At 40.1% G+C, this 13,536-nt stretch overlaps 1 protein-coding gene and 1 pseudogene across 2 annotated transcripts in view; one reads left to right on the top strand and one right to left on the bottom strand.

The window, feature by feature from the left end:
• Positions 1-965: 965 nt before the first annotated feature.
• On the bottom strand, positions 966-4,381 carry LOC120514546 (annotated as a pseudogene).
• Positions 4,382-5,745: 1,364 nt separating this feature from the next.
• si:dkey-86e18.1 (uncharacterized protein LOC557342 homolog) overlaps positions 5,746-13,536 on the top strand; it is a 93,502-nt gene continuing 85,711 nt past the window's right edge. For both annotated transcript variants that reach the window (XM_039734983.1, XM_039734982.1), the window contains exon 1: positions 5,746-5,875. The gene's annotated coding sequence lies outside the window, so the exon portion shown is untranslated. The remainder of the gene's footprint in view (positions 5,876-13,536) is intronic.

The raw sequence follows: 13,536 nt of genomic DNA, 5'->3' as shown, positions 1-13,536 counted from the left end.
AACAAAGATTTTTGAAAATGTGTCATCAAAATTTGAATAGATCACAGACACACTGCAAAATTGTAAAAGTATGTGGCAAAAAATAAGACTTACACACAACTGGAAATGGCCAGGTGTCCAGAGAGGGAGAACTATGATGTCCATCCACTGAGCATCAGTCTGAAGCAGAATTGTATTTTTAAGTATTCAGTATATGAACTCTTGCTAAATTTCTATAAAAATTCATTATGATCACTTGTTTTTTTTAAAGGATGGTACACTTACAGGAAAGGACTGCAATGGATCACAGTCATAGGGTGCAAGCCAAGTCCGGGTAACATAAAGATTTTCAATGTAAATGCTTATCCCCTAGAAAATGTTAAACAGCACATTTAAAACAACCACTCTTTAAAATAAAGCTTAAAAATCTTCATATACAACGTACCTTTGACTGAACAATTTTGGTGATAAGCTCAAAACAGCCATTTCCAATCTGGAAAAAAAAAGATTAAAAAATGAATGTACACTTTATTATTATATATTCACAGACCAAATAAAAATACTTACTGTAGATTCCATTTGTTCGTTAAACCCAGTGTCCAAAAATCAGCCCGTGTGAGACATCCAGTAGACGTTTCAACAATCAGCTCATCTTTGGGTCTGCTGATGTCCAGAACATAGTTGAGCTAAAAAAATAGATAAGTATCATACACTGTGGATGAGAAAAGAAAATAAGCACTAAAAGTACCACTTTGTGACATGTGAAAACTCAAACTTTAACATACAAGCTGTTGTTGACCAGGGTGTGGTACAAAAGACCATGATGAACGGCTGGCCAAAATGTTCTCCGGCTTTGTCAGAGCTTTGCACGTGGTCCACACAGGTCAGGAAGAGTTGCATCTGTTGACCTTCTATTGCCTTTCTTGCCATCAACTGGTACCAGAGGCTCTATGGGATTTCCACAGGTTTTATACAAAACACAACATAGAATGCATATTAAATACAAATGCAAGAAAAACAAGCACTATTTCTATAAGAAGGGAATGCATTTAAAACAGCAGGTAAGGAAATCTGTTATGAGCCCTCAACTCTAACAAGATAATGAATGCAAGATTATCATTTCACCTATATATAACAAACACTATTCAAAATAAGACATTTTACCAGTGTCACCAGACATTGAAGGTGCCTGGTTCAACACAGTTTCTGTGGTTTCTCTGAGTTTATTGCACGATTGTAGGGCTAGGGACAAAGAAAACAGTAATATACACACACAGTTAGGAACAAATGTAATCTGTGAAAATTGACAGCTTTCTGGTCTTGTGAAAATCCATGTATCATTTACCTACAACAGCTTGACCCAGTGCAGACAATGAGATTTTGATCTGTCCAAGTCGACCATGTCTTAACTGCCTCTCCAGAAGTTTCTTGTTGGTGACAGTGTTAAAATGATTAATTATATTTCTCATCAAAAACACATGTGTGGATGGACTCATATTGCTTAAAAGTAATTATTTTTCCTCATGCTTGCAAAGAACTGTTCAACAACTTGACTGTTCAGCCAACCTTTCAGCTCTGGGACAAGTTGAATTCTACGTAATATGTCCTTGGGATCTTTTGTATTTCCCTCATGAAATCTATCATACAGGACATAATGGTCAGATGATCCAGTGACAGGATGAGGATTTTTATTTACACTGTCCATCCTTTCATGAAGCCATGGAAGATTCACTCGCAATCTTCCATCCCGTGCAGCCTTGACATTTTCCTCAGTGGGCTCAGCCAGTCGACCTTCATGTGGATGAAACGGCAGTCTATTAGGAACCCGCAAGTTGGTGTGTGCCGCCAAACCCCTCGCAAAATCATAAACGCAGATGTTTGGTATTTGCTTCCAGGACAGGAGAAGGTCAGCAAAATCCCTGGGACTTTCAGCACGAAGATTAAATTTAATACTGTATACAATGCCATGCGGACATAGTATTACAGACCACCCACCTGCGAGCAAAGATTAAATAAGTTGTCTGTGTTATTGTAAATTGTAATCAATAATTTAATGCTACTTCTTATAATCACTAAGTGATGCTTACCAGAGGCACCCCATATGCTTTGAAAGACCTTATCATATGTCTGCCTGCTTTCATCTTCTCCCTCAGTCTGGTGATGAGATCAAAGCGCGAGCCGTTGGAGTCGATGTTGCAGGCTTTGCACAATTTTCTCACCACTCCAACCTGACAGTAATTAGGGAAAACTGTAAATGGAACAACCACTGAACTTTATTGCACATATTCTAAAACCTTCAAAGCAGTGTTACCTTTTGTTTGGTGAGTTCATCAAACAGACGGTCCTCTGTGACACTGCTAAGCTGAGCTTCATGTGAAGTGCTTCTTCTTACTTTTTTAAACTCAGTGTTAAGCACAATGTCACTCTTTCGAGTTTCACTCCCGATCCATGGTGCCCAGTGCGTGTAACTTGGTGGAACTGAAAATGGATTCTTCACGCTGCCTACAGAAAATGGTATGTTTTTATTTACAGTCTAAATTACTTTAAAACACTGAATGACAGTAAATAAGTTTTTGCCATCACTTACTTGGAAAAAACCCACGGCTTATCATCTCCAGGTGAATAGAGTTCCAAAAAACTTCAATGTCATGTTCACCATTGAAGTCTTCAGGGGGGGCTTTGAGGTCACTCACTATAATAACTTGACTCATTAGGAACATGCACGTACTCCATGAATTATAAACACAAATGTACATAACACTTACCTGCTAAGTTGAACACTCCTTTTCTGTGTAAGTCCATAACTACCACAGGGGGGTGAAATCCACAGTTTATGCAGGAGTACATGTAATCTGTGTCAGTCAAAGCCTCAAAATGGCAGTAAGCATGAAATATGGTATCCCTAGAAGGAAACTTCACCCTTCTTAAGCCCTCCAATGAGTCAATGACCCTTGACACAGATACATGGTTCTGAAATATGACAATAGGGTGAAGAAGACTGTGATTAGACAGATATTTAAATTTAGGCACAAATGTATACATACACCAACATACCATATTCACACACACAAACGCATTTTGAAAGAAATCATCACATGAGTACAACTTATTTTTGCAATCCTCACCTGCAAATGTTCTCTCAAAAAAAGGCAGAGTTCAAGAGATAAAACAATGTGGTTATCAAAGTTATGAAGCCCATCCGTCCACTCCTGGTATCTGTACACCATGTGGCACTGAGGACACAATCTATGGTATGTTGAAACATCTGTTAAAGACAAACCACATTAATTTCAAAAAATTAGTATAGGAACAATTATAAGTCATAATTCCACACTGAGATTTAATCTGATTCATTACAACTTACTCTCAACAATTCCCATCATGCTGACAATCCTTGCTTTATTAGTAATTAGAACAGCCTCGTCAAGTTTAGGGTGGTCTGGGCACACCTGGCACAGAGCTTCAAAAGGAATGAGCTGTTTCTGAAGGTCCATTTTCTGTGACATAACATCTTCTGGAAGAGATTGAGGAATTTTTTTCTCTTTAAATATATAGCGGATACTCCTTTCCACGGCAGCATTGTCCTCACAGGAAGAACCCTCCTGAGTCATCAGTGATGGGGGCCTGATGATAGTGGCACATTTGACTGGAAGAGGTCTCTCTGTGTCTGAAAGAGATGCCATTTAGCAATGCTTTTATGAGGGCATGATATTCGTGGTTTTGCACAAGCACAATGCCAGGTATTCCTCTGAGCATTGTAAGTCACAAATATTCTGCCAAGATGGCAGAAACTGTGTATTTCAGGCTCAAATACAGAGAAACATATCTGTGAGGAGGATCCACCAAAATCTACCCTCACACAAAGTGGAACATGTGTCATCTGGGCAGCTTTCTGTCTCCTTATGCATGCCGCAGCCTTGGCCTCTCCAAAGAATTTCAGGACCACCATTTCCATCAAGATAGCTTCTTGAAGAAATACCTCTTTCACAGTTTCTCTACAGTAATCTAGTGAGCGAATGTGCTCACATAAACTGAAGCCTAGTCCGCTCCGCTGAGCCAACAACTGATATTGCTGACATTCCTCCAGCTCACATCTGACATTGTGAGATCTCCCCCATGTTTTCCTCTGAACGTGAACTGGCACAGAAAACCCATGGCCAGTTCTCTGCACAGCAAATAAGCCAGTAGTCTCGTCTACACAAACACACTGAAGATGACAGGCCAGGTAAACATCTAATGATCTGTTTGAATGACTCCTCATCATGTGAGCCTTGAAGTTTTTTTTAAGAAGACTAAGACCACAGTGAGGGCATTTCATTTTTATTGACTTCCCATAAGCCACAGTTTCATTCAGCACAGAGGGTAGAGCATATGAATGTTCTACCAAACATTCAGAAGACTGTTTAGACACTGGACATAGGACATCGGAAGGAGACTGAGCTCCTCGGAGAGTGCAGTGGGAGGGAGACGGGGCTCCTCGGAGAGTGCAGCGGGGAGCAGTCCTGACAGTGGTGGCTGACTTGGCATTGAAGAATGCTGACATGACAATAAATGCCTTGCCATATCCCCACGCCGTATGATTGTCCTGTTACAGACAGGGCAGTGAAAGTGTCCTGTTGTCCTACATGGCAGCCTGCACCGGCATAAAATTTTGTCTTTAAGAGAGAGAAAAAACACATGTAATTTAAATGTAGTTATACAGAATGCAATCAATTTATCTAACAATCAGAGTGTACATGTTAACAAAAAACACAAATAAAATAATGGCCATCCAATCCTGTATAATGAAAGCAAAAGGGTATGGATCACAAGTGCCATCAAGCAATGTGGTCAACAGGAAAGAAAAATAAATTTAATAAAAACACAAGCTTTTTCTTGCTGATGAATGCACCGAACTGTACAATGTGAATAGCAACTTTTAAGTCAACAAAGAGACTGTGGAAGTGCTAAAAAGAAGTGCATATAACTGTATTTGTAACTATAAACTATATTTAATACCAACACACCTTTGAAAGGCAAAGCATTGTTAATGTGTTCATTTATATGTTCCTCAATCTTTGCCCTGACAGTAGGGCTGAAAGTGGGGCACAGAGGGCAGTGAAAGAGTCTTCTGCAACATGTTGTGCATTCCTGCAATGGTGGCTTTGAGGCAGAATTACAGATGGATATATGCATCTAAAACAGAGAAAAGCACATAAACACCATATGCACATATGAACTATTTTGATGCTACTTTATGCCACGTTCTTCAAAGTGCTGAGACCCTTATTCCACTGACCACATTGAGGGAGCAGAGAAAATGTACTAGACAACAGATTAAGTTGAAATTATGAGATCAAATACATTTTGGATGTAAAAAAAATAGAAACCAGTTCAGGTTTTAGCAGAAATAACACGTTACACTTAGCATGTAATAGATTTGGAGAGAAAAGTCTTCACAAAAAGATACTTTACAAGATACTTTTATTTGTGACATACGTATGTATTGACATACAATTCATACAATTTAACAAAGGCTAACTAAATCCTGGGTAATAATAAAGCAGCAGAGAATAGAATAGAGAATACAAGTATTTATAAATTTATAAATAAAAAAAAATACATTTCAAACTAACCACTATATGCCAACAATAAAGTGTAAGCGGACTAGTTGATTACTATAATTATAAAATACTAACGTCACATTTGTATATGAATAACGCGCGGTTTCCGTCACTTTGTTTTTCCGTATATGTGAATAACGCAAGGGAGGTCACGTGTTTTAAAAAGCCCGCTCATTTAAAATGTCGCTGTAATTAACTGCTTGTGTCTTCCTCGCAGCGTCAGCTTGGCGACCTCGAGATGATGTCGCCATTCATCAAGGCGGAGAAGCTGCCCGGAGCAACGCCACGTAAAGGTACCATAGCCTTTATTATTATTATTATTATTATTATTATTATTATTATTATTATTAATGCTTATATTTTTGCGTTAATGCCTTGGAGCTGTGGTTCTCAGACTCCGCTCTTGAGACCACCTGTTACCGGAGGTTTTTGTTCTACTCAACTTTTTTCATTTTGAAGAAAATTGTAGAAATTACGAAACTAAATTTGGTATTTTTTTAAAAACGCATTAAGCAGTTATTTGGGGATAATATTGTAACAACCCGGCAGCAAGCGCTGGCGGAGTGACGCCTCATGGGTAATTTATGTAAATAGTTTGCGGGGAAATTATGGGTAATTTTATAAAAAGCTTATTGTATGTCGGAATTTACGTATTGTCATTTGTGTTGTAAATAATGGTGTGTTTGTATTTAATTGGTTGGGTGGGTTTGGGTTATCGCCGTCCGGGGGTTATTTATTTTGTAAAAAAGTACCAATTTATTGACACGTGTCTTCGTGCTTGACCTTGGCAATGGCCGCGCAATAATGTCGAGCTTTTGTTTCTGACTATCTTCTGTAATAAAAAGATATAACAGGACAGAGCTGGTTTATTGCTAAGATTTTATCTAAGCAAACTACCGAGACACTCGGAGTCGTGCGGTGTATGGGGCACGAGTGTTCTCTTTCTTAAAGAGCTGGGTGCAGTTGCGTGCATGACGCTGGCAAGCCGCTAGCCGACAGCTTCGGAGAGGTGCACGGCAGAGTTCGGCTCGAAATCTTAAAAGACTCCTCCACGGGTCGCTACAATATAGTTTTACTTTGCTAACTAAATAGTTATACTGGTTTTTCATGCTGGTCTTCCAGTTGTTTTGAGTTATTTAATTCATTATTTACTAATTAGAGGGTCTGATGTTGAAGTACAGTAGTTGCAGCCTTTCTCCATTTATGCTGTTCGCCCGGTGTCTGCTTCGCTTGTTTTTTACTTTCTCGCATACGAAGTACAGTATAGGGAAAGTATTTGCATCCTCGAAAAATTCCATTTCGAGATTTTGATGAATCTCGACGTTTTAGACCTCTCTGAGTCCGAAAATACCATTTTGGTGTCACTGTGTACTGTAAACATGATAACTAGAGTGCGCTTTCACTTATGTCAGTCAAACTTTACATACAAGTATTGGGTACACAAACGTAGATTTCTATCAACGTTTGGGCTATTTCCACTAACCGGAAGCGGTACTTTATTCATGCAGAGTCTGATTTATTCAACTTTACTCTTATAATAATTGTGTCCGCTTGGATTTTCTCCGGGTGTTTCGGTTTTCACCCACAGTCCAAAGACACGCAGGTTAGGTGCATTGGCGATCCTGAATTGTCGCTAGTGTGTGTGTGTGTGTGTGTGTGTGCGTGCGCGCCCTGCGGTGGGCTGGCGTCCTGCCCGGGGTTTGTTCCTGCCTTGCGCCCAGTGTTGGCAGGGATTGGCTCCAGCAAACACCCCGTGACCCTGTGGTTAGGATATAGCGGGTTGGATAATGGATGGATGTTCAATATTAATTTGATTTGTTGTTGATGGTTCTTTAATGTACATAATATAATCCATTGTCTTGCAGTTTACTCCTCAAAGATCCATCGCCATATCTGAGTATAGATAGATAGATACTTTATTAACCACAAGGGGAAATTCACAATATATATGCAATTATTAAGATACAGAAACAAAGGTAAAATAGGAAAATGACAAGAGAGTTAAGGATTAAAAGCTATAGCAAAAAAAAAAAAATTCTAAATGTATTTAAAAATAGAAAAATGACACTGATGTGTTTTCCTGAATGCAGAATATGAGAAGAGGGGGAAAAAAAGTCCAGCTAAGTAAATGAGATCAATTCTCAGATCTATAAATGAATGTGGATTTGGATGGAACAAAAATCTTCAGACAAGGGTGTCTCTTGGTTTTGGAACCACTGCCTTGGAGTTTTGGATTTATAGAAATTCGGCTGTTTAAGTGGTTGACACGTTTAGGTTGCATAAGATTTAGATTTTATTTGTCACATATATGCGCACACACACACAGAGATGGTGAAATGCAAATATGGGTGCAGCCTGTACTGTGTGATTGCCCTGTTAATTGAACGATTTTAAAATGAAAGTTTGTTTTAAAAATAAAGACTAAAATGTGCGGATTAAAAATACTAAAGCAATTTTAGCTATGTAACACATTAGTGGTATAATAATAAGACTCTTATAATATATACACCACCAGTCAAAAGTTTGAGAACACCTCGGCTTTTTCAGGTCTTATAGAAATGCATACAATTTACTGTCTTAGTGTTTCATGAAATCAAGGCACAGAGCAAATAAGCAATGGTAAATTTAATTCAAATTTTTGATTCATCAATATAGCCTGCACATTTTTCTGAAATAACAGCCAAACTGTGGTCACCCTTGTGATTCAGAATGCCAGTCACCCTGTGCAGGTCACCAACTCGGCCTCCAGCAAAAGAACCCCAGGCCTTCACACATGTTTGACTGTTGGCGTCACACACTGAGAGACCATCCTGTCACCAACTCAATGGCATACGAGCACTCTGTGTTATGATCCGAAGATTTCCAATTTGGATTCAACAACAACAACAACATTTATTTCTATAGCACATTTTCATACAAACAGTAGCTCAAAGTGCTTTACATATTAAAGAATAGAAAAATGAAAGACACAATTTATAAAATAAAATAAATCAACATTAATTAACATCGAATAAGAGTAAGGTTCAATGGCCAGGGGGGACAGAAAAAACAAAAAAACTCCAGACGGCTGGAGAAAAAATAAACTCTGTAGGGATTCCAGACCATGAGACCGCCCAGTCCCCTCTGGGCATAAATCATAAAATTCATCGGCCCTTAAGACTTTCTTCCAGTCTGCTGTATTCCACAGCCGGTGTTTCACGGAATGGCTTTCTTCCTGCCACTCGCCCTGTCAAACCTGAAGTACAATACAAACTAACACTTGCCTTTTCCAACCTGCACTGTTAAACTGTCGTGCTGTGAGGCGCCTCTGATCAAACATGCTGGTGACCCTCAGAAACTTGTCTTCTCATTGGCTGGTGACCCTTAGAACCTTGTCTTCTGATTGGCTGGTGACTTTGGCTCTGCCAGATCTCTGCCCCTCAGAGTTTCTTCCAGTTTCATGCCTTTGGGTTGTGTAGGATAACCCTGGACTCGCTGATAACCCTGATGTCACTTAATTAGCTGGTATTCTTTTTTCCTCTTCTCTTATTCTACATTCAGAAAAGCATAGCAGCATGAATTTACATTGATTAGACATTTAGAAATATTTCTGCTATTGATTTAAATGCTTAACTCTCTTTTGTTGATTTCATTATATTTTGCCCTTTCTCTGTCCAGTTTCCTCCTTCATGGTGTCCTAACAATGACAGTTAGAAACGAGCAGAGCAGACACCCGGGCAAACAGCCCTGAATCATGAAAGGCTGCAGCTACTTTAGCGTCAGACCCACTAATTAGTAAATAATAGATTAATTTCTGTGGTGGGTTGGCGCCCTGCCTGGGGTTTGTTTCCTGCCTTGTGCCCTGTGCTGGCTGGGATTGGCTCCAGCAGACTCCTGTGACCCTGTGTTTGGATTCAGCGGGTTAGAAAATGGATGGATGGACGACCTGTGGCTGCACATCCTGTTCTGGGCTCCAGTGCATGTCTTGCCTCATCTGCTCATGTCTGGCAACCAGTGAATGTCACCCTGATGTCTCTGCATTAACACGATTAAAATGAATAACAATCAAATTTAAAATAACAACCAGTGAAACATATGAATTTGAATATAATCAGATGTTTTATATTAGTGTGACCACAATAAAAAAGAAATACTAAAGTGCACATAGTCTTTAAACAAAAAAAGTGCATTTAACTTAACCAAAAATGGCCACTGCTGTGTCTTAAAGTCCAAAAGTTGAAATAAAGCTTCAATACAAATAAAATAAAACAATAATGTACAGTTTATCAAAGATTCAGTTGATATATTCCTGATTTCAGTGCAGGAATGTGAGCATTTCGACGTGCTCTGGTGTGAGGCTGCCTCTCTCCTTTGAGACAATGTTCCCAGCTGCTGAGAAGAGACGCTCAGCTGTGTTTGGGGGTCTTCCAGAGGGGCTTAAAGTGGAGAAGGACAAACAAACTGTGATTGCCTTCACTACACTGTTGGCACGCAGACTTATTCTGATAAACTGGAAGAACCCAAACTCTCCTCTTTTAAGTCAGTGGGAAACTGATGTGTTATATTATTTGAAATTGGAAAAAATCAAATACTCAGTTAGAGGATCCGTACAGACTTTTTTTAAAACATGGCAGGATCTAATCAGTAATATTTTAAAATAAGTTCATAAAGCACAGAGAATTTATTAATTTAGGTATGTTTACAAGCCTTAAATCTTACACCGTTTGGCTTGCTCTCTCTCTCAGGGGTGGGGATCGATCTGTTCTTAACATAATTCTTTTTTTTGTAAAAACTTGATTGCTATGTATGGATTGTAATAAAATTAATAGAAAAAAAAAAAAAGAAAACAAGTTGCTGCCATTTTCTCCCGGTCCTGTGCGCCATTTTGGATTTCTGCTTGAGGACAGTTGGATTTTGGTGCTGATGGTGTCGGCGATGTGTTGCCAGTATAGCTTTATTGAATGAAGTTGTGGAGGTTCTATTGCTGCTATTTCTTTGTCTTATCTTGTTTGTGTTTTAATTTAAATTTGAATTCTATTTGAGTTTGTGTGGTTTACCACTTTGTGGCTGAGCTCTTGTTGCTCCTCAATGCTTCCATTTCACAATAATATCACTTTTGGTTGACCGAGGCAGGTCAAGCAGAGCTGAAATTTCACATGTGGCAAAGGTGGCACCCTATGACAGTGCCATGTTTAATGTTGCTGAGCTCTTCAGTATGTGCCAGTGGAAGCTGCATGTACTTGACTTTGTGCAACTGTTAACTAAATGCTCAGTTATTTGGAGGGGTGTCCACATTCTTTTGACCATATGAGTGTGTATGTGTAAACACTCACTGGCCATTTCATTAGGTACATCTTGCTAGTACCTGGTTGGACCCCCTTCTACCTTCAAAACTGCCGTAATTCTTCATGGTGTAGAGTCAACAAGGTGCTGGAAATAGTCCTCGGGGAGTTTGGTCCAGATTGACATGATAGCATCATGCAGTTGCTGAAGATTTGTCGGCCACACATCCAGGATGCGAATCTCCACATCCTAAAAGTGCTCTGTTGAATTGGGATCTGGTGACTGTGGAGGCTGTCTGAGTCCAGTGAACTCCTCATCATGTTCAAGAAACCAGTTTGAGTTGATCTGAGCTTTGTGACATGGTGGGTTATCCTGCTGGCAGGAGCCATCAGAAGATGGGGACACTGCGGTCATAAAGGTATGGACATGCGGTCAGCAACGTTACTCGGGCAGGCTGTGGCATTTAAACCAGGAGTTGCCAACAGTGGCACCACTGGACCATTGTGGCTGCAGGTTTTCATTCTAACTTTTTTTGAGTGGCCTGTTTTTGCTGCTAATTAACTTCTTTTGAACTCATTTTCATTGACTTGCTCTTGAAAAATCCATCCCCTTAATTGCTCTATCTATAGAGAGATATATCTAGAGATAGATGTATGTATGTATGTATGTGTATATAAACTGCTCAAAAAAAATTAAAGGAACACTTTGAAAACACATCAGATCTCAATGGGAAAAAGAAATCCTCCTGGATATCTATACTGATATAGACTGGGTAATGTGTTAGGAATGAAAGGATGCCACATCGTTTGATGGAAATGAAAATGATCAACCTACAGAGCCCTGAATTCAAAGACGCCCCAAAAATCAGAGTGAAAAATGATGTGGCAGGCTTGTCCATTTTGCCCAAATTGAATTGCAGCAACTCCAAATTGTACGCAGCACTTTGTATGGCCCCTGTGTTCTTGTATACATGCCTGACAACATCGGTGCCTGCTTCTAATGAGATGACAGATGGTGTTGTGGGGGATCTCCTCCCAGATCTGGACCAGGGCATCACTGAGCTCCTGGACAGTCTGAGGTGCAACCTGGTGGCATTGGATGGACCAAAACATAATGTCCCAGAGGTGTTCTATTGGATTTAGGTCAGGAAAGTGTGGTGGCCAGTCAATGGTATCAATTCCTTCATCCTCCAGGAACTGCCTGCATACTCTCACCACATGAGGCCAGGAATTGTCGTGCACCAGGAGCCACTGTACCAGCATAGGGTCTGACAATGGGTCCAAGGATTTCATCCTGATACCTAATGGCAGCCAAGGTGCCTTTGTCAAGCCTGTAGCGGTCTGTGTGACCCTCCATGGATATGCCTCCCCAGACAATCATTAACCCACCACCAAACTGCTCATGCTGAATGATGTTACAGGCAGCATAATGTTCTCCATGGCTTCTCCAGACCCTTTCACTTCTGTCACGTGCTCAGGGTGAACCTGCTCTCATCTGTAAAAGCACAGGGCACCAGTGGTGCATCTGCCAATTCTGGTATTCTATGGCGAATGCCAATCGAGCTGCATGCTGCTGGGCAGTGAGCTCAGGGCCCATTAGAGGACATGGGGCCCTTGGGTCACCCTCATGAAGTCTTTCTGGTTGTTTGGTCAGAGACATTCACACCAGTGGCCTGCTGGAGGTAATTTTGTAGGGCTCTGGCAGTGCTCATCCTGTTCCTCCTTGCCCAAAGGAGCAGATACTGGTCCTGCTGATGGGTTATGGACCTTCTATGGTCCTCTCCAGCTCTCCAAGAGTAACTGCTTGTCTCCTGGAATCTCCTCCATGCCCTTGAGACTGTGCAGGGAGACACAGCAAACCTTCTGCCAATGACACGTATTGATGTGCCATCCTGGAGAAGTTGGACTGCCTGTGCAACCTCTGTAGGGTCCAGGTATCGCCTCATGCTACCAGTAGTGACACTGACTGTAGCCAAATGCAAAACTAGAGAAGAAACAGTCAGAAAAGATGAGGAGGGAAAAATGTCAGTGGCCTCCACCTGTTAAACCATTCCTGTTTTGGGGGTCATCTCATTGTTGCCCCTCTAGTGCATCTGTTGTTAATTTCATTAACACCACAGCAGCTGAAACTGATTAACAACCCCTCTGCTACTTAACTGACCAGATTAATATCCCAGAAGTTTCATTGACTTGATGCTATACTCTGATTAAAAATGTTCCTTTAATTCTTTTGAGCAGTATATATATATATATATATATATATATATATATATATATATACTGCTCAAAAGAATTAACTATATGTATATATAGAATCTCCTGGAATACTTGATCTTCTTGGAGATACATTGATTAATTTCTTCATTAAATGGCAGCCAAACAGAAATGAGATGTGAAATGAGCGCCACATGACCAGCTCACCTGTGCCCATCACATAATATCTGAAAATAAAGAAAGGTGAATGTCCTGGTAAGGTTGATCTCTCAGCTCCTCAAAACATCTTGATGGTGTTCTTAGAAAAAACAGAAATTCAACAGTTTTGGAAATGTCTGCTGTGGCAGAATGAGATCAGCAACAAGTCATGGAATTAAATAACAGGGTTAAGTAATAGCAAGAATTGACCTCTTATTAAGAGATTGGTTGGAGTCAGCTGGTCATCTGTTGGCTTGTTTCACATCTCATTTCTGTTTGGC

This window comes from Polypterus senegalus, chromosome 14, assembly GCF_016835505.1.
Source record: "Polypterus senegalus isolate Bchr_013 chromosome 14, ASM1683550v1, whole genome shotgun sequence".
Lineage (NCBI taxonomy): Eukaryota > Metazoa > Chordata > Cladistia > Polypteriformes > Polypteridae > Polypterus > Polypterus senegalus.
This window is presented reverse-complemented; position numbering and strand designations above follow the sequence as displayed.